Raw genomic sequence first — 20,718 nt, forward strand, 5'->3', positions numbered from 1 at the left:
GGAGGTGAGACATGAACAAAATGCGGGTTCAGAAACGTTCTATATTTGTGGCGGTGTTCTAGAATGACACTAATTAAATCGGTACCTAAACCTTTCCATCTATACTGGAGTAACTCGTTCAGGACATCATGTAACGGACCTGGATCAGAATGTTGACCCTCATACAGTGTAATGAGGTGCTGGATCATATACATACCCACCAGTCGCTGCTCGGCTGGGGGCAATTTCAGAAACATTTGTGCCACTATTTCGTCTGGAAAAGTGGTAGAATCAGTAGTCCATCGGACTGCTGATCGGGCTAGTTCTTGTTCATGCATAGTACTTAATTCACTATAACCGATTCGTGATTTCAGAATTTGATCGGTAGCTTGAAATACTTGTTCTAGAGAACCGTGTTCCGGTGCTGGAAGATGAAAGACTTTCTTGTGTTCTAGGCGTAAATGTCGGTCTGGAAATCTAGATTTACCTACATACGCTATTCTGGCGGTATTCTCGTCCTCTACCTCTTCAGTAGAAGAGTCATTTTCTTTCTCGCTTCCTAGAGCTTCTTTGCGTTGTTCGTGTAACCTTATTATTTCTTTACGAATTTTCTTGTACATACTCTCTATACTATTGAGTGTCTTGTGCTTACCCTCGGCTATATTATCACTCCACCTTGTCAGAACTTTCATTTCGATCGGATCTTTAGTCGGGGAATCTTGTTCCCGTATTAAACAATTGATCAGAAACTTTAATAGCATAAACTGGATCTCGGATTTCCTGAGAGACATGACTTCAACAATACTTTCTGGATCTTGTCCTGTACGAATGAAACGATACATTCTGTCTAGATCTTCTTTCATATTCGGTAGGGTGACCAAATACTCGGACACCTGTCTTATACGTACGGAATATAGAACCATACTATCCTCGCCTGGGACTGGATCATAACAGCATTTAGTAAGAACTCGTCTGATTTCTGCAATGGACTGATATTTGGGCGTACGTTGTAACGCACGTTCATGTAACTCGACTGCTGCTAAACGTCTATTTGGCGGCGGGGTACCAGGAGGACCTCCTCCCGCGGCCCCTATACTGGAATCGTCGACTGATACTCTTCGTGCTGGCAGAGTGACTGATGTGGCGGGAATTTGTACTTCGGGCTGGACCGGGGGTACCGTAACAGGTACTGCAACAGGTGCCCCGGTGGCTGGAGGACCATGAATTACATTATTTACAGGAGCTGGTGGAACAGGATTTGCATATTCTGGGACTGTGTCGTCCAAATAGGACGAGAGAAAAATATCAGCTGCGGTCGGTTTGTGACGTAGCTTGGTCGGAACTAAGGGTGGCGGAAAATTACTGGATGCTTCCGGGGTTGCTTTTGGCAAGCCCTCGGCAAGAAGAGGATACATACCCTTAATGAGGGCATTCCTCTGTCTGTCTGACTGTTCGGTTTTAACTCGTTCACCTATTTTGATTAATTCCCTTTCTTGGGCTCTTTCTAAGGATTCTCTACTTAATTCTGACTTTCTGATTTCTTTTTCGGTTCTTTTATGAGATTCTTTGCGCCATAACTCGATGGCATCTTTCTGTGACTGTCTGGCTTTCTTTTTCCATAATACTTCTTCTACTCGCATGATGCACTCGGCATCCCATGTACCCGATACGGGCCATCTGTCCTTTTCTTCTAACTGTTTGGTGTACTCCACCCATAAATCTAGATATAATATGGCACTTATGCCATGCTTTTGATACATAAAATGACCTGGACTGTCCCTAGGCGGGACAGGAACTGCTTCTTCTAACAGACCTTTTCTAGTTTTTAACTGACGTAGTTTGGAAAACAAAGGCATGACTGGGCTGGAGCCTAGACACAATACAATACACAATGAACACGATAATTACTGAAGATACACCACTTTCATACCACGACATTGAAATACATGAATGACATTTAAAATAACAGTTCTGACAAAATACTACCTGGAATACTGAAAACAGAATACATGAATTTCTCGAGAACAGAACGGACTAGAACAGAAACTAGATGCACTGCTAAAACAGTACGAAACTTACCGGTCTCATAAAGAGACACGTCAGGACCCGCATCCACCTAAGTGGACACTTCGTGTTGGATCTGTGTACCCCAAACCCACGGACCAGAGACAATGCAATTGACCCTGTCTAGATACTACCCCAGCAACGGTACTCACCGGGCAGCAAGAACGGAAGGCCTCGGACTGGACTGGACTGCTACGACGCCGGACGGACGAACTTCGGACTTCTGTTACGGGTGGGCCTCCGGATACCTCGGACCTTGGACTCTCGGCTTGGGCTCTGGTCGGGACTCGCCGCGTTCCTCCACCGCCTCGTCTGGATGCTGGACCGCAACCTCCGTCTCCTCCGTGGGCCTGAGGGATACTTGAAGCAGAAATATCTGCACGTGCACGGTATGGTTCCGTCACGGCTGCAGAGGATCAGGGGGCTTGCGTGGCTTCACCGGCGCGTGGGGAAAGGGCAAGTCCCTGTTCGGGCGCCATTATGTGGTAAATAAATAAATAATACCTCTATTTTTGACTGGATATAACAATAACAGATAGCTCAATAAATAAGAGTCAAGATTCGAGGTAGTAGGAGTTTGCAGGTTTAATACAGCATAAAGGACAGGAACAGGACAACCTGCACAGGAATAGGATGGCAGCTAGCTAGCCCTTAATAACAGTGCACAAGTATATATATACTTAAACAAAATACATGATGTTCAATACAATAGGCGTAGCAGTGGGCAGGGCCTGTAACAGTCGCGAAAGACAAGGCAGAAAGTAGGTGTAACAAGAGGCGTGAACAGGGCGTATACATAGACATGTGATGTAAACGTAACAGAATATGTCACAAATGGGGCGGAAACATGGAGGGGGCTACCTAAGGAGCCGGGACCTCTAACCTAGTGGTGCGCGCAAACTGACAATGACGTGTTACTAGGGAGGAGCTGGGGGCTATGACTTCTGCGCTAGAAGGAGAGACTGAAGTCTGGAGAGTCAGAGCGACATGTACCTAAACACTATCTAGTATCTGATGTTTAGAGAACATGTTGATAGAATCCAAAAGTTATCAGGGTAAAGGCTAACAGACTCTAAGACTGGTGCATGCATTATTCTACATGTAGTGCGTGTTGAGGAATATTAACTGACCATTAATACAGTATTTCTCTTACATGGAGACGTAAAGGCTAGACCATGACGGAAACTATTGATGCGATTCAGTAACTTAGGAATGCAGAGAAGGAGAGCTGGACTGATAACTAGAATCATAACATACTCTTGGCAGACTGGCAGGCAGAGCCAGGCCGAGCCGGGCACTGTGAGGCAGGAAGTAAGTGAAGGGTCAGGGATACAGGTGGGGGCTGTATCGCTCCTCAGCGAGGGTTCAGGAGACAGGAGCTGAATCTGAGTCCGGGCCCTTTTGAGGCCTAGAAACGGGGACTTTACAATGAAATAACGTGCACACTGAGAAACGTGGCGACGTAGCTTTACATAGGCCTAATACTCGTAGCTTTCACGAGAACTGGAAACTGGCATACTAGAGATGGACACAACTGTAATTGCGTCTTTAATCGATCATGGGGAATACATATGCATATTAATCATGCACATACAACATAGCATGGGGGACACGTAGGGACACAGAACATGGCAAAATTTACTTTTCCACACTGTAAGCATTTATTAGTAGCATGCTGTGCTGTAGATTCATATGCTTAGCATTCTACTGCCATCTAGTGTTGGGCTCGGATGTCTGCAACTTGTTTTTAGGTCTCGCTCTCGAGACCTATTGTCGCCCAGTTGCCTCTGAAGGGAGGCAGAGCGGTGCACGAGCCTACCAGGGTCTGTGGACGCGCTTACGCAGGCCGGCTGAAGGCACGCACACACACGCGCGCAGACACACACACACGCAGACACACACACACTCACACACGCGCAGACACACACACACACGCGCAGACACACGCACACACATACACGTGCCAAGCCCCACTTACTGCATCAGCGGCCTCAGCCGCCACTCCTGACTTCTGCTGCCACCGGTCCTCTGGGCCATCCACTCCGTGGGCGCGGGCTTCTCGCAAAGACGGAAGTCCCGCCCCACGACAGCCGTGAGCGTGCACATCCCGAAACCGGAAGTTCGGGAGCGTGCACGCTCACGGCTTGTTTTTACACCACTTGCAGAGCACAGAGTGTGTTTCGTGCACTCTCCTGGAAGTGCAGATAATTTGTACTGATTGACGGTGCAACCTTCAGTTTAATTGCCTATTGCCCTGCTCTATATGTGCGTTTTTTTCCAGGTCTGTATGCGTGTTAATTGTCAGTAAATATATGTAGCATATTCGGCACATAGCTAGGTCTGTATTCAATACCTAGGTACTTTCTTCGATTCAAATTTATTGCCACTTCTTGGAACATATCACCATACCCGTGTTTCACTTACCTTCCTTTACACCCTCCCAGAAGCTTTCTATCCACTGCTTCTCGTCAGTCACTTTATTCTGGAAGGATCTTAATTTCAGGTGAGTGTCTCACCTGTATTATTTTTTGGCTTACCTGTCACACCCACTTACACCCAAAAAACGCAGTTCTAATCGTGAGGCTTTCATAGCTTTTAGACTAACTAGGACCGTTTGTGACTATTGCATGACGTACTTGGAAATGCGTGTTTCTGTTTATCATCTATTTAGGATAATATTTCTTACCATGATTCTCATTCTTATTTTCATTTTTTCATTTTGATTTCCGTCCTTGCGTTCCCTGCTGAGTCCTTATAATAATCCCTTATCTAGAAGGGATCAAATCGCCGTCAACTGTGTTATTACAAACCCTCTAATGTGATGTCCGAGTTATACGCTACAAAGTTTGTGTTATGCACTGACATTATTAAATCACAGTGGCATATCACATGTGAGCACTGAGCACTTTGTTTTCACTTAAACATAAAAATGTATACAAACAAATCCCTCTATATCTATACAATATACCATTAAACTGTTGAATAGGTTTGGACATTGAATGTTTAGATGAACATTGTTTTCTGCATTTCGTGAACTAGGGACCCATGTTTCTTTGAAATAATGAATTATCCCCGGTTGCTATAGACTTATCGAAAGTGGCTCTTTAGGCCTGGAGAGTGGGCCTTCTCTTCCTCCTATCTTTCTTTGCTCACTGTTTAAGATTCACTATATAATTCTTAGTGTATTTTCATTGTTCCAGCATCACTATTGTACTCTAGAAATGTTCTCTTCTTAAACGGTACGTACTGTCTGTTTTTCTCAGAGGGCTTTAGTAAATTCTGCTTTTTGCCTATTAAAGAATACTAGAATAAAGGACCACAGCAAGAGAAGCTGGCCCGGAGGCACCCCGAAAAAGCCTTTCTCTGTGCCTATATGCGTGGCCACGTAAAGGGTTGTGACTTCTAATGCTGCTGTCCAAAGAACTGTTTATTGTAATGAAAACGCACTGTGACCTGTCTCAAGCAGTGCTAGCCGTGCCATTATGCCATATATCAGACACCTGTCCGGAGAGCCTCATAATCAGCTCTTATCAGAAATGTATAGCACTCCTCATGAGTTAAAGATACTTTTATCTGTAATCTGGGTAGAATATGAATTTAGGGGGCAGTGGCTTAGCAAGGCTGCTATGGACTGCAAGGCAAGCAAGACAAGCATTTTCAGTGCAATAGGTTTCGCATAAGTGAAACTTTGAGCTATTGGCGTTGGAAATACTAATGTTTGTTATTTGATTTTTTTTTTATAACAAAATATGCCAGCAGTAACATGAGTACTGAAAGATATTCCACGAACCAAGGAAAGGGTGCAGTACCACAGGCTGTATCTAGGTGTCCCTGGGAGTTGCAAAGGGACCTCTATTAGCTACATAAGATGCTGCACCCTTAAAAATTCACCATTGTTGTTAATTTAAATGGTGCATTTTTTAAATGCAAGGTAGCAAAATTCTCACTTTTCTATAAAAAACAAATGAAAACATAAGCTCAGCAGCACTTTTTAGGTCGAGCCTAGCTATTGCGTAAGCAATCACTATGCGTGAGATATAGAGGGGCACCAGAATATCCTACCAAGAGGGCTTTGGAATGCGGATTATGGCCAGTGCATGTGCGTCGGGTGCGCGCTTGCCATTTTCTCCCCCGCCCTCCCCTCAGACTTGAAAGGAAGCCGCTCGCACACCACCATTGCCTCGCATCAGACACTTCAAAGGCTGCCGCTCCTTCGCCCACCCACCCCCACGTACACATTGCCCACCACCATTTGTCTGTGCCTCGCATCAGACACTTCAAAGGCTGCCACTCGCCCACCCACCCCCCCCACAGCAATGCCGAGAGCTTGTTTTCCGCTGTCCCTTTGTCCCCCACCTCTCACGTTCTTCTCTTCCTTGTTCTTTCTTACAACCATCTAGCTCCCCCTCTTTCTTCATCTGTCTTTAATTTCCGTATTTCTTGCCTTTTCTTAGCCTCTTCTTCTCAAATATTCTTTCTTAATTCTGTCAGCGCATTTCCCATATTCTCCTCTCCAAGGTCCCCTCCCCATCGCAGTTATGATTGCCTCCTCTCTTCAAGTCTTCTCACTCATTCACCTTCTTTCTTCTCTCCTCAATTTTGCTTGTTTTTATTATCTCTGAACGTGCACATTCACAGCCGCCATCCCACCATCTGCCTTTTTATTGCTCGCCCCTCCCCCTCCACAGAGCGCGTCTCGCGGCCGAGCTTTTACTTTCACAGCCGCGCGGCCCTGTGCCTTCCTCGACTACTTCCTGGAACGTCGCGGATCGTGAACACCCATATCCGCTGGTCTTCTCCCCCTCATATTAGTTTCCTTATCTCCTTCTACTTTCCTGTTTTCCTTTCGCACTTTCTCTCCTCAGCCCCTGCGGCGCTTTACAGGGCAGTCTCTTTGGACCCTGTCTTAAGTGTTTCCTTCTGGAATAACAGGCTCAGTACACAACTGCAGACATGGAGTCTCAAGGCAGCCTGTTGAGCATCCCTGCCTTCCGATCACGACTCACGCCGCCAAGGAGGGAAAGGATTCCACAAAAGCAAAGATGTTCTGGTTCTTGTTGAACTCTCTTTAATAATACTATCTGGCCAATATGTCATTGTAATTGATAAGCAGAGCGATGTCTGTGTCCGTGGAATCAAGACATTGGCCCTTCTACTCCCTCCTTGCTTCAGATACAGGGCTATCTGCTGCCTTCCGCCAATGCAGGATTGTCGTGTTATACGCATCGCATCAGCGTCTTTGATGTTTCCCGTTCCGCATCTTTATTTGTTGTAATAGCCTTCCTCACTAACGTCCTCTTCTTTGATTTATCCCCTCAGACCCTCCTATAAACGCTTCTCCTGCCCATCTGCTCCTTTCCAGGTGCATTACTTCTTCGTCTCCCCTCCCCTCGATCCCTGACAGAAACTCCTCATTCGGGGGGGGCGTGGCTTGGATGGCAACGAAGGCGGTCGCCTAAGTTCGAGAGCTCCGCAACCCCGGGGACAAGAACGGCGAGTTAACCAGCGATAGCCCTCGGTCTCCCACATCGAACGGCGGAAAGTGTGGGGGAATACTCAGAGCAGCGGAGGAAGGCAGCATGAGGGAGCGAGACGACGGCAAAACTAACAAAAACCCTACAAGCGGGGAAGCAAAGTGGAAACCCAAGATGGCGGTGCAATAAAGAGCGCAAGAAGAAGCCACAACGAGTTGGGGAACACAAGGCGCATCCAAAACCAGGCCAAACGCGGTGAACACGGTTGAAGGACAACCCACAGCAGAGGCGGCATACGGCTTGGGCAGGAGAACGGGAATCCGGACGCAGGCACAAAAGAAATAACCCGAAGGTAAACAAGGGCGGCCATCTTGATTGCATCCGAAGTGCAACAAGGAGGTGCAGCACACGGGGGCAAGCCCAGTGAAGCTCCCCACCGGAAGGTCCACAACCGTGAGTTGCGTGAGAGCGGAGCAAGCAGCCACACACGGAGGTGCGAGTGGCGGTGCGGTATAGCGGGAGTGAGGCGGAAGGTGGGCACAAGCCGTACAGCGAGACACGCCCCTGCAACGGAGGCACGAGAGCAGTTCCCAGTCGACGTGAAGGAAGCGGCACAAAGCAGCAAAACGAAGCTAATGCCTGTCCCGTTTCATGAGGCGAGGCGCCAGTGTAGCGGCCGGTAACACTGAGGCGACGCCCACCTGGAACGGCGGCGGCCATCTTGGAAGGGGCAAGGTACACCGCGGCGGAGAGCGTGCCCAAGCCCAGCCGACGCAAGGCAGGCAGGGGGAAAAAACGAAACACTGCTGGTCCTTCCGGTGAGCGAAGGACATCGAAACCGGGGAGCACCAAGGCAGCAGCCGGCAAATAGTGAAGTGCCCATCCAGGAAAGAGGCGAGCAGAAAGCGGCGGCCATCTTTGAAGGGGCAGACCACAGCTGACCTCACCACAGCAGACAGACTGAGGCGCGGCAAACACACCGCAACAAAGCGAGTCACAAGCGAGAAGCGGAAGTGCGACTCAAGGCGCAAGGTGGCGGAAGTGAGGCTGTGGACAAAGGAGGCTATCTTAGAAAGGTGAAACCGGCAGGGGGACACCACAAGAGAGGCTGCACACAGGTAGGCAAGCAGAGATAGCGGAGCTCTCAGCCTCGGTGTGAGGGACAACGGGTGCGCAACTAAGCACCGGAACGCGCCACTGCAGCCTCCTACTCAAGCAGGGCGGTAAACACCCGGCAACGCTCTGCCGATGCGAGCAACAGCGAAGGGGAAAAAGAGGACCAGAGACCAGAGACCAGGGATCAGGAGGAGATGGAGCAAACAAGTCCCGGAACGGCAAAAAGGAGAGCCTCATCAGATAGCTCAGAGACGGACGAGAAGGGAGCAGCAGGCGGCAGATAATAACCTACCCGGGAAGAACAACATCTACCTCTACGGAAAAGAGACCTATCTCATCGGAAGAAGGTACTACCTCAACAATGGGAATAAGAACATTGGACACTTTATGAACACTGAACACTCCCACCCTGCAGAGTAACACCGATCTCATAGGAAGAAAGACTACCTCACAAGAGAATACAAGACCTTAGACACTTGTAAAACCAATATCCTTTGCCTAAAATGCGCAGCACGGGAGGGGGGCTGAGATGGTCTTTTCTTGTTTTTTTTTTAAAAAAAGTTCCGGGGGGGCGGAGGGCGGGAACCGTTGCTGTCGCACGTTTACAGTACATTGACGGGGGGAGGGGGGCGGAGGGGCGGAGGGGGGGGCAGGGCCGGGCGGGAGGCCATGTAGCACAGACAATCTTAGCCTGGTGGCAGCACTCTTTTTCTTCTCACTTCCTTCCTATATCCACACATAACTCCCCATCCCATCCCACACCCCAGGGGGGCACCAATGACGGGAGTCAGTTAGCAAGTGAGCAAAAAACTAAGAGAAGAAACATAGATCCCTTGCAAGCATCAGCGACAGAACTATCACACCATGACGACACCTGACATTATGGGCCAAGCGCAGATAGTCTCGGACATAAAAATAGTGTCACTCAATGTCAAGGGCCTCAACCACCCCGTCAAACGACGGAAAACACTAGACTACCTAAATAGACTGAAGGCTGATATATACGTCCTCCAAGAAACTAGAGTGACCTTAGAGGACGCTAACAGGCTCAAAGCCAACTGGATAGGCGAGGTGCTATGCTCACCGGCAGTCAACAAAAAGGGAGGGGTCATCACCATAATCAGTAAGAAAGGGAATTTCCAGGTATACAACAATGTCGCAGACAATAAAGGGAGGAGGCTGCTCACATCTATCAAAAGGGGCGACGAAACAATACACATAGCAAACATCTACGGGCCAAACGCGGTGGACAAGGAATTCTGGGAGGAGCTAGAGAGTGAGCTAAGCAGGATCCCACTGGGCGAGCTACTAATCACGGCAGGAGACATGAACCTAGCGATGGATAATGCCACAGACAGACACCCACACAGACCCAGCCACACCTCACAAGAACAGAACACACTCAAAAACCTATGCACCAAACTCGCACTAGCGGACCCGTGGAGGTTACAAAACCCTAGTGCCAGAGAATACACCTTCTATTCGCACCCCCACAACTCATATAGCAGGATAGACTACATACTCATGTCCGCCACACACACACACCTGACAGACAAAACAGAGATAGGACCCATAACAGTCTCAGACCATGCACACATATCCCTCTCCTTAAGTGGCAAACACAACGAAACACCAAGCAGGAGATGGCGCCTCAACAGTGACATACTCGAGAACCCCGCTAACATTATAGAAATAGAGGTAGCGATCAAAGAATATCTCCAGTACAACGACACAGCAGACACAGAGGCAGCAACACTATGGGACGCGCTTAAAGCAACAATAAGAGGGAAACTCATGAATATCAAAGCACGCATGAACAGAGGTAGGAACAAAAAAAATCAAAGAACTGGAGGAGCAGATTAAGGAGTTAGAAAGGAACCACACGGCCAACTTAATGGACAGGAACACACTCACAACACTCACAAAGAAGAAATATGAGCTAAACAGAATCCTAAGCGAGAGAGCATCCACTTGGATCAATAAATATAAATCCATAAACTTATGCTCGGCTAATAAAGCAGGGAAAGCCTTAGCGGGCTACCTGAAAGCCAAGCAAAGGCAGCACTCAGTCGTGGCAATTACAGACGCTGACGGCAAGACACACACAGCGAATAAACAAATCCTCGAAACATTCAGGAAGTTCTACAAAGACCTATACACTGGCGATACATCGCTGGGGGCAGACAGCGGGGCAACCCTGCTAGAGAAGCTCGACTTACCCAAAATAAGCGACGAACAGAGAGAGGCCCTAGATCAAAACATTACCAAGGCGGAGGTAGGGAGGGCCATAGACTCACTAAAACCAAACAAGGCCCCAGGTCCGGACGGCTTCACAGCTACCTTCTATAAACAATTCCAACCGTTACTCAAAGACACGCTAGTCAGAATATTCCAAGCGTGTGCGGAGAAAGGCAATATGACAGACTCAATGGCAGAGGCAAACATTATCGTTATCCCCAAGGAAGGGAAAGACCCCCAGTTCCCACACAACTACAGACCAATTTCTTTAATTAACGTGGACTGCAAAATCTACGCTAAAATCATAGCAGCAAGACTAAACGCACATCTCCCCTCTCTCATACACAAATCTCAGGTGGGATACCTGGAAAACAGACTCTCGCAGGACAACACCAGACTGCTATGCCATCTAATCAACCGCACAGCCAACAGTGAGGAAAAGGCTGTCATGATCGCATTGGATGCAGAAAAAGCCTTCGATAGAGTCTCATGGCCCTTCCTTAACCAATGCATGCTCAAGTTTGACTTTGGCGAGAAATATAAGGGCATGGTCATGGCCCTCTACAAAAACCCCCGGGCCCGAGTGGTGGTGAACGCAGCAACATCGGACACACTCGCACTAGGTAGAGGGACAAGGCAGGGATGCCCCCTCTCACCGGGACTATTCCTGCTGACCCTAGAACCACTCCTCCACATGATCAGGTCAAACCCCCGGATCACGGGGGTGCAGATAGAAGGTCAAGCTTTCAAACTAGCTGCATACGCGGATGACATTCTGATCACCACAAACAACCCACAAGCGTCAATTGTGGCACTCGTGCAAACAATAGAAGAATATGCACATGTCTCAGGATACAAACTTAATAGGGAGAAATCCGAATGCAAACCTATGAACTGCCACACCACCAAGGCTGTCCTGGGCACGTCCGGCCTGGCATGGCAAACGAAACCCCTGAAATACCTAGGCCTCCTCTTCGGTAGGGACCTAAGATCAACACTAGACCACAATGAAGAAGCGATGTTAAAAAAAATTAAGTCCAAGCTAGACACGTGGGGCCCCAAATTCATAAGCTGGTGGGGAAGAATTGAGACAATAAAGATGATGGTCACCCCCATGCTAAACTACCTGCTCTCCATGCTGCCTCTCACACTCACAACAGATTTCCACAAACACATAGACAAAAGCATCAACACGTTCCTCTGGGGAGGGAAAAAAACAAGAATCAGCTTAGCGAAACTCAGGCTTAAAAAAGAACAGGGCGGACTGAACCTCACAAACTACAAGGCCTTCCAGACGGCATGCCTTGCCAAACAGGGTATACACTGGATAGCCTCCACACCAGAATACATGCCGGTATGGCTGGACCTGGAACGGAGTATTTTAGGTGGTGCAGACCCAATTATGGCCCTCACGGCACACAAGCACCCAGAGGCCAAAAATGCAATAATCCGCCACACAAAGACAGCGCTGCTGAAAGTAGACAGGGAAATGGCAGTAAGTATCAAAGGCACCAAATGGGAATCACTGTGGCATAACACCAAAGTCACATACAAGGGAAAAACACTAGACAGCAAAGAATGGTATAGCAGAGGCATCACAACGCCGTCACAACTAGAAGCAGGTAACAATCCACTCACCTACAAGGCACTACAGCAAACAACCTCCCTACCAAACAAGGAGTTCTACGAATTCCTAAAAATCAAAGCAGCTATCACCAAAGCAAACCTCTCGAAACTGACACCCACCATCATACAATACGCACAAAACTTAAACAAGACAGGCCACCAAACAGCGCAAATTTACAAGCTAATCACTCCACGCACCACAACTCTAAACAATAAGACACTGGCCTTTTGGGAGGAGACCATACATAGACCGCTAAACGAGGATGAAAGAGCCAGACTATGGACGACAGCGTCCAAAAACAAAATCACGCCACAACTAGCACAAACAAAATACTGGTTACTCCACAGGCTGCACTGGACACCAGCGAAACTAGGGAGAGTGGGAGCTAGCGAGAGCAACACATGCTGGAACTGTCAGAGGGCAACAGGAGATCTTTCTCACATGTTATACGAATGCCCCAAAGTCAAAACATTCTGGAACAAGGTCTACAACGTCATAGACACAGTCACAGGAAGTAACACACATAGAGGACTAGCGGGGATAGCCACTGCCTTCCTAGCAACAGAACTTCAGTCCAAAGAAATACGAGACCTGGTCGATTTACTTCTGACGCCTGCGGTGAAAACGATCTTGGGTAACTGGAAGGACACCAGCAAAGCCACCTTCAAACGCTGGTTCAATTGGGTAACCTTCCTCCGGGGGGGCAGACAACATCACTGCCAAGCAAAAAACGGCGAACCACACTGCCAAAGACAACATGTGGGTAGCCCTCGACACCTATATGGAGCAGTGACCCCCCCCCCCTCCTTTTTCTTTCTCTCTTCCTTTCTTCTCTCTCTCTTGGCCCCACCAGGCCGCAACATTGCAAGAACAGTACAAGTACTACGAATGTTTTGCCTTTGTATATGGAAAAATTTACTTTCAATAAAATATTTTGAAATTAAAAAAAAATTTAAAAAAAGAAACTCCTCATTCGAATCTCTGAACCTCGCTTAGTGCACTACTGCTTCTTTCTCTCCTCCACATCACCCCCGTGCCCCCCGCAGACTACTGGCTCCTCATCTTCACCTTTCCTTATCCGCCTTTCATCTCCCCCTCGCCCCCTCACACCAGTCTCTTCACACCCCACACTGTCCGGTCAGCCGGCTGCTCCTCGTTCTCTCCCTCACCCTTCTTCACGGCCCTCCCCAGAGGTCTCATGCTCCTGTATTCACTCACACCTCCCCCTGTTCCCATGCCCTCTTCTCCTCAACTATTTCTTGCCCTCACTCTGGATTCCTCAATCTCCCCATTGCACCCCCAGACACCCCTCCATTCACCTCATCTGCTTGCCCCCCCTCCCTCCCTACGCTGTTTCCCATTCCCTAGAATCGTACTGCTTTATAAGCTGTTCTTTAGCAATATTTTTACTAAGCATTCTGGCTCTGAGCTGCTGGCGCACTATGAATTAAAGCAGGCAATAATTATGCAAGTGTGGTGGGGCATCGACGGGGGACAGTGGGGGGGGTGGTGTTGGGGGTAAGGAGTGAACACAAGAAGGCGACGCTACGGGTTTATATTGCGCATGGGTTTTGTCTCTTCAAGTGGGCAGTCACCATTTTCCAGCTTTCTTTGCAGGCTGTGTCCTTTGACACATGTACTGTTACAAGCAGGGGGCAAGTTTTCATGTATTTTTTACTCATTTCCCCTTTCGTATATATTTATCTTCCTTTCGCGCTTCCTCTGTCACCCTTTCTCTTCTTCTTTATTTGTTCCTCTGTTTATCTCTTTCCACTCTTCCTCTCACCATTCCCCATTGTCTCTTTGCTGCTCTTTTTTTTAATCTTTGTATCTAGTCTTCTTATTGCTACACCTTGTCAAACAACTTTCGATCTCACAATGAAGAGCAGCGAATTTTTATGCAATTAATTTAACTACACAGTACTTTCTATTCTATACCACTGTACCTAAGGAGGAGGAGCAAAATGGCGTGCAGACTCTGTTACCACGCTTTTTAAGTTAGTGGGCTCAATCAGGGTGGATAATATGGAAAGTTGAAATTCAGTTGTGCCTAGAGCACTGTCAGCAAGGCGACCACCCATAAATATTATGCACACCTTGAGCAACGCAAGGGAGCGTATATAGTGGTAGTGGCAGCTTCAAAATGTTACGCTACTTAGGACAGGAAAGTACTGCTACCAGGCTGGGTTTCTTAAGTAGCCTTAGCAGCATGCCATAGGCAGTTTTCCACTACCTTTGCACCAGTTACTAGCAATTATTATGTCATAAAGTTAATATGGCAAGTTTGGTCGTTGCACACTGTAAAGATAAATATCTGTGTTGGTATTCCAAACCGATGCACCTAAACATAAGAACAGGGAAATGTGTACAATTGTAATATGTCACCAGGAGTTATGATGAGGTCAGACGCCGATCTTGACACTGTAACACTCTACCGCCCTCACTCTACCACTCTACCGCCCTCACTCTACCACTCTACCGCCCTCACTCTATTGCCCTCACACTACAACTCTACCGCCCCCACTCTACCACTCTCACTCTACGGCCCTTACTCTACCACACTACCGCCCTCACTATACCGCCCTCATTCTACCACTCTACCGCCCTCACTCTTTCTCTAACTACCTGTTATCTTCTCCTGTGCCGATCTGCTGTTCTCTTCCACCCGCCTCCTTTTTTACTCCGTTTTCTTCTCCTGTGCTGATCTGCTGCTCTCTTCCACCCCCACCTCCTTCTTTAACTCCCTGTTCTATTCTCCTGTGCTGATCTGCTGCTCTCTTCCACTCGCCTCCTTCTTTAACTCCCTGTTCTCTTCTGCTGTGCTGTTATGCTTCTCTCTTCCACCCACCTCCTTCGCCAACTCCCTGTTCGCTTCTCTCCTCCCGAGCTGATCTGCTGCTCTCTTTCACCCCGCCTCCTTCTCTAGCTCTCTGTTCTCTTCTCCCATGCTGATCTGCTGTTCTCTTCCTCCCGCCTCATTCTCTAAATCCTTGTTTTCTTCTCCTGTGATGATTTTTCTGCTATCTTCCATCCGCCTCCTTCTCTAACTCCCTGTTCTCTTCTCCTGTGCTGATCTGCTGTTCTCTTTCACCCGCCTCCTTCTCTAACTCCCTTTACTCTTCTCCTGTGCTGATCTGCTGTTCTCTTTCACCCGCCTCCTTCTCGAACTCCCTGTTCTCTTCTCCTGTGCTAAAATGCTGTTCTCTTCCACCCGCTTCCTTCCTTAACTCCCTGTTCTCTTCTCCTGTGCTGATCTGCTGCTCTCTTCCACCCACCTCCTTCTTTAACTCTGTTCTTTTCTCCTGTGCTGATCTTCAGTTCTCTTCCACCCGCCTCCTTCTTTAACTCCCTGTTCTCTTCTCCTGTGCTGATCTGCTGCTCTCATCCACCCCACCTCCTTCTTTAACTCCCTGTTCTCTTCTCTTCTCCTGTGCTGATCTGCTGCTCTCTTCCACCCCACCTCCTTCTTTAACTCCCTGTTCTCTTTTGCTGTGCAGATCTGCTGCTCTCTTCCACCTGCCTCCTTCTTTAACTCCCTGTTCTCTTCTCCCGTGCTGCTCTGCTGTTCTCTTCCACCGCCTCTTTCTCTAACTCTATGTTCTCTTCTCCTGCTCTGATCTGCTGTTCTCTTCCACCCGCCTCCTTCTTTAACTCCCTGTTCTCTTCTCCTGCACTGATCTGCTGTTCTCTTCCACCCGCCTCCTTCTTTAACTCCCTGTTCTCTTCTCCTGTGCTGATCTGCTGCTCTCTTCCACTCCGCCTCCTTCTTTTACTCCCTGTTCTCTTCTCCTGTGCTGATCTGCTGCTCTCTTCCACTCCGCCTCCTTCATTAACTCCCTGTTCTCTTCTCCTGTGCTGATCTGCTGTTCTCTTCCACCCGCCTCCTTCTTTAACTCCCTGTTCTCTTCTCCTGTGCTGATCTGCTGCTCTCTTCCACTCCGCCTCCTTCTTTTACTCCCTGTTCTCTTCTCCTGTGCTGATCTGCTGCTCTCTTCCACTCCGCCTCCTTCTCTAACTCCCTGTTCTCTTCTCCTGTGCTGCTCTGCTGTTCTCTTCCACCCGCCTCTTTCTCTAACTCTCTGTTCTCTTCTCCTGTGCCGATCTGCTGTTCTCTTCCACCCGCCTCCTTCATTAACTCCCTGTTCTCTTCTTGTGTGCCGATCTGCTGGTCTCTTCCACCCACCTCCTTCTCTAACTCCCTTTTCTATTCTCTTCTCCTGTGCTGATCTGCTGCTCTCTTCCACCCCACCTCCTTCTTTAACTCCCTGTTCTCTTTTGCTGTGCTGATCTGCTGCTCTCTTCCACCTGCCTCCTTCTTTAACACCCTGTTCTCTTCTCCTGTGCTGATCTGCTGTTCTCTTCCACCCGCCTCTTTCTCTAACTCCCTGTTCTCTCCTCCTGTGCCGATCTGCTGTTCTCTTCCACCGCCTCCTTCTTTAATTCCATGTTCTCTTCTCCTGTGCTGATCTGCTGGTCTCTTCCACCGCCTCCTAACTCCCTGTTCTCTTTTGGTGTGCTGATCTGCTGCTCTCTTCCACCCACCTCCTTCTCTAATTCCCTGTTCTCTTCTCTTCTCCCGTACTGATCTGGTGCTCTTCTACCGCCTCCTTCTATAGCTCCCTGTTCTCTTCTCTTCTCCAGTGCCGATCTGCTGTTCTCTTCTACCGACTCCTTCTTTAACTCCATGTTCTCTTCTTGTGTGCCGATCTGCTGGTCTCTTCCACCCACCTCCTTCTCTAACTCCCTTTTCTATTCTCTTCTCCTGTGCTGATCTGCTGCTCTCTTCCACCCCACCTCCTTCTTTAACTCCCTGTTATCTTCTCCTATGCAGATCTGCTGCTCTCTTCCACATGCTTCCTTCTTTAACTCCCTGTTCTCTTCTCTTCTCTCGTGCTGATCTGCTGCTCTCTTCCACCCTGCCTCCTTCTCTAACTCCCTGTTCTCTTCTCCTGTGCTGATCTGCTGCTCTCTTCCATCCCCCCTCCTTCTTTAAATCCCTGTTCTCTTCTGCTGTGCTAATCTGCTGCTCTCTTCCACCTCATCTCCTTCTCTAACTTCCGGTTTCTCTTCTCTTCTCCTGTGCAGATCTGTTGCTCTCTTCCACCCCGCCTCCTTCTTTAACTCCCTGTTAACTTCTGCTGATCTGCTGCTCTCTTCCACCCCACCTCCTTCTTTAACTCCCTGTTCTCTTCTGCTGTGCTGATCTGTTCCTCTCTTCCACCCACCTCCTTCTCTAACTCCCTGTTCGCTTCTCTTCTCTAGTGCTGATCTGCTGCTCTCTTCCACCCGCCTCCTTCTTTAACACCCTGTTCTCTTTTGCTGTGCTGATCTGCTGCTCTCTTCCACCCACCTCCTTCTCTAATTCCCTGTTCTCTTCTCTTCTCTCGTACTGATCTGCTGCTCTCTTCCACCGCCTCATTCTCTAATTCCCTGTTATCTTCTCCTGTGCCGACCTGCTGTTCTCTTCCACCGCCTCCTTCTTTAACTCCCTGTTCTCTTCTCCTGTGCTGATCTGCTGCTCTCTTCCTCCCACCTCCTCCTTTAACTCCCTGTTCTCTTTTCCTGTGCTGATCTGCTGCTCTCTTCCACCGCCTCCTTCTTTAACTCCCTGTTCTCTTCTCCTGTGCTAATCTGCTGCTTTCTTCCACCCTGCACCCTTCTCCAACTGCCTGTTCTCCTCTCCCTTGCTGATCTGGTGTTGCCTTCCACCGCCTCCTTCTTTAACTCCCTGTTCTCTTCTGCTGTGCTGATCTGCTGCTCTCTTCCACATGCATCCTTCTCTAACCGCAGACACACATACAACCATGCACACACACATACAACCACACACAACCACACACACACAACCACACACACACACAACCACACGAACACACACAACCACACGAGCACACACAACCACACAAACACACACAACCACACAAACACAATCACACCCAATCACACCCAACCACACACACAACCACTTACACACACAACCACTTACACATACAACCACTCACACATACAACCACTCACACATACAACCACTCACACATACAACCACTCACACATACAACCACTCACACATACAACCACTCACACATACAACCACTCACATATACAACCACTCACATATACAACCACTCACACACAACCACACACACACAACCACACACACACACAACCACACACACACAACCACACACACACAACCACACACATCTATCTGTCGCCCTCACTCTATCTATCGCCCTCACTCTATCTATCTATCTATCTATCTATCTATCTATCTATCTATCTATCTATCTATCTATCTATCTATCTATCTATCTATCGCCCCGCTCTATCTAACTATCTAATTATCAATCTATCTACCTATCGCCCTCACTCTATCTATCTATCGCCCTCACTCTATCTATCGCCCCCACTCTATCTATCTATCTATCTAGCTCCTCACTCTATCTATCTATCGCCCTCACTCTATCTATCTATCTATCTATCTATCTATCTATCTATCTATCTATCTATCTATCTATCGCCCTCACTCTCTCTATCTATCGCCCTCACTCTATCTATCCATATATCCATCTATCTATTTATCTATCTATCACCCTTACTCTATCTATCTACCTCACTCTCTATCTACCTATCTATCGCCTTCACTCTATCTATCGCCCTCACTCTATCTATCACCCTCACTCTATCTATCGCCCTCACTCTATCTATCTATCTATCTATCTTTCTATCGCCCTCACTCTATCTATTGCCCTCACTCTATTTATCTATCTATCTATCGCCCTCACTCTATCTATCTATCTATCTATCGCCCTCTATCTATCTATCTATCTATCTATCTATCTATCTATCTATCTATCTATCGCCCTCACTCTATCTATCGCCCTCACTCTATCTATCTATCTATTGCCCTCACTCTATTTATCTATCTATCTATCTGTCTATCGCCCTCTATCTATCTATCTATCTATCTATCTATCTATCTATCTATCAATCTATCTATCTATCTATCTATCTATCGCCCTCCTATCTATCTATCTATCTCTCTATCTATCTATCTATCTATCGACTGCCCTCACTGCTATCTATCTATTTATCTATCGCCCTCACTCTATCTATCTATCTATCGCCCTCACTCTATCTATCTATCGCCCTCACTCTATCTATCTATCTATCTATCTATCTATCTATCTATCTATCTATCTATCGCACCACCACAGCATCACTCAGGGGCACCACAGCATCACTCAGGGGCACCACAGCATCACTCAGGGGCACCACAGCATCACTCAGGGGCACCACAACATCACTCAGGGGCACCACAACATCACTCGGGGGCACCACAACATCACTATGCGCTACCACTGCATCACTGAATGCCACAGCATCACTCGTCGCCACCACAACATCACTCAGCGCCACCACAGCATCCATCTGTGCAACTATTCAACAACAACTGATTCAAATATGTTCTCTCAACGTTTCAAGCTTTATTACAAATGTCACAAAAAGATGTTAATATTTCACTTCTGTTCTTGGATTTTCGCTAAAATAAAATACACTGAACATAATCTTCACTAAAGTTTAAGCTATTGCTATTATAAATTACAATAACTTTTATTTGAGTAATAATTATTTTAAAAATATAAAAGCCTTTGTTATTTGTAATATCAATACATCTAAGTCACGTAAATACAAAACATGTTGCATTACAAATGCTATAGGTGTCACATTTGCAAAAGTTAAAAAGTGTTGGCATTGTAAATGACAAAGCTATTAATTTAGCTATTTTCAAAACCAACACATAAATGAAAGATTTGTCATTTATAAGACCAATAGCTCAAACTTTCCTAATGCGAGACCTATTGCATTGCAAATGCTTGTTATTCAATGCCTAGGCGATGATTTTTGGTAGGAAATTTAAAACAAGTTAAATTGAAACATGCTAAAGCTGCTCTACTCTATCTGCAACAAGCGACTGATCCATTGACATTATGCTGTATCATGAATTTTATTAAAGTGGCGGTCCGACTGAGGGTAACTACAGGGGGGGGATTGATTGAGCGATAAGACCCCCAATACATTTACATTGTTAAGTTTCCTTTAAAAAATAGATTGTATTTCAAGCAGGGTTCTGATAATGATTTAATTGGATTTTAACTAGTTGCATGTATATGTGCTTTTATGGTGATTTTTAATCATCGAATAAAGAACTCGTGACTT

Source organism: Lissotriton helveticus, chromosome 7 (genome assembly GCF_964261635.1).
Source record: "Lissotriton helveticus chromosome 7, aLisHel1.1, whole genome shotgun sequence".
In the NCBI taxonomy this organism is placed as follows: Eukaryota; Metazoa; Chordata; class Amphibia; order Caudata; family Salamandridae; genus Lissotriton; species Lissotriton helveticus.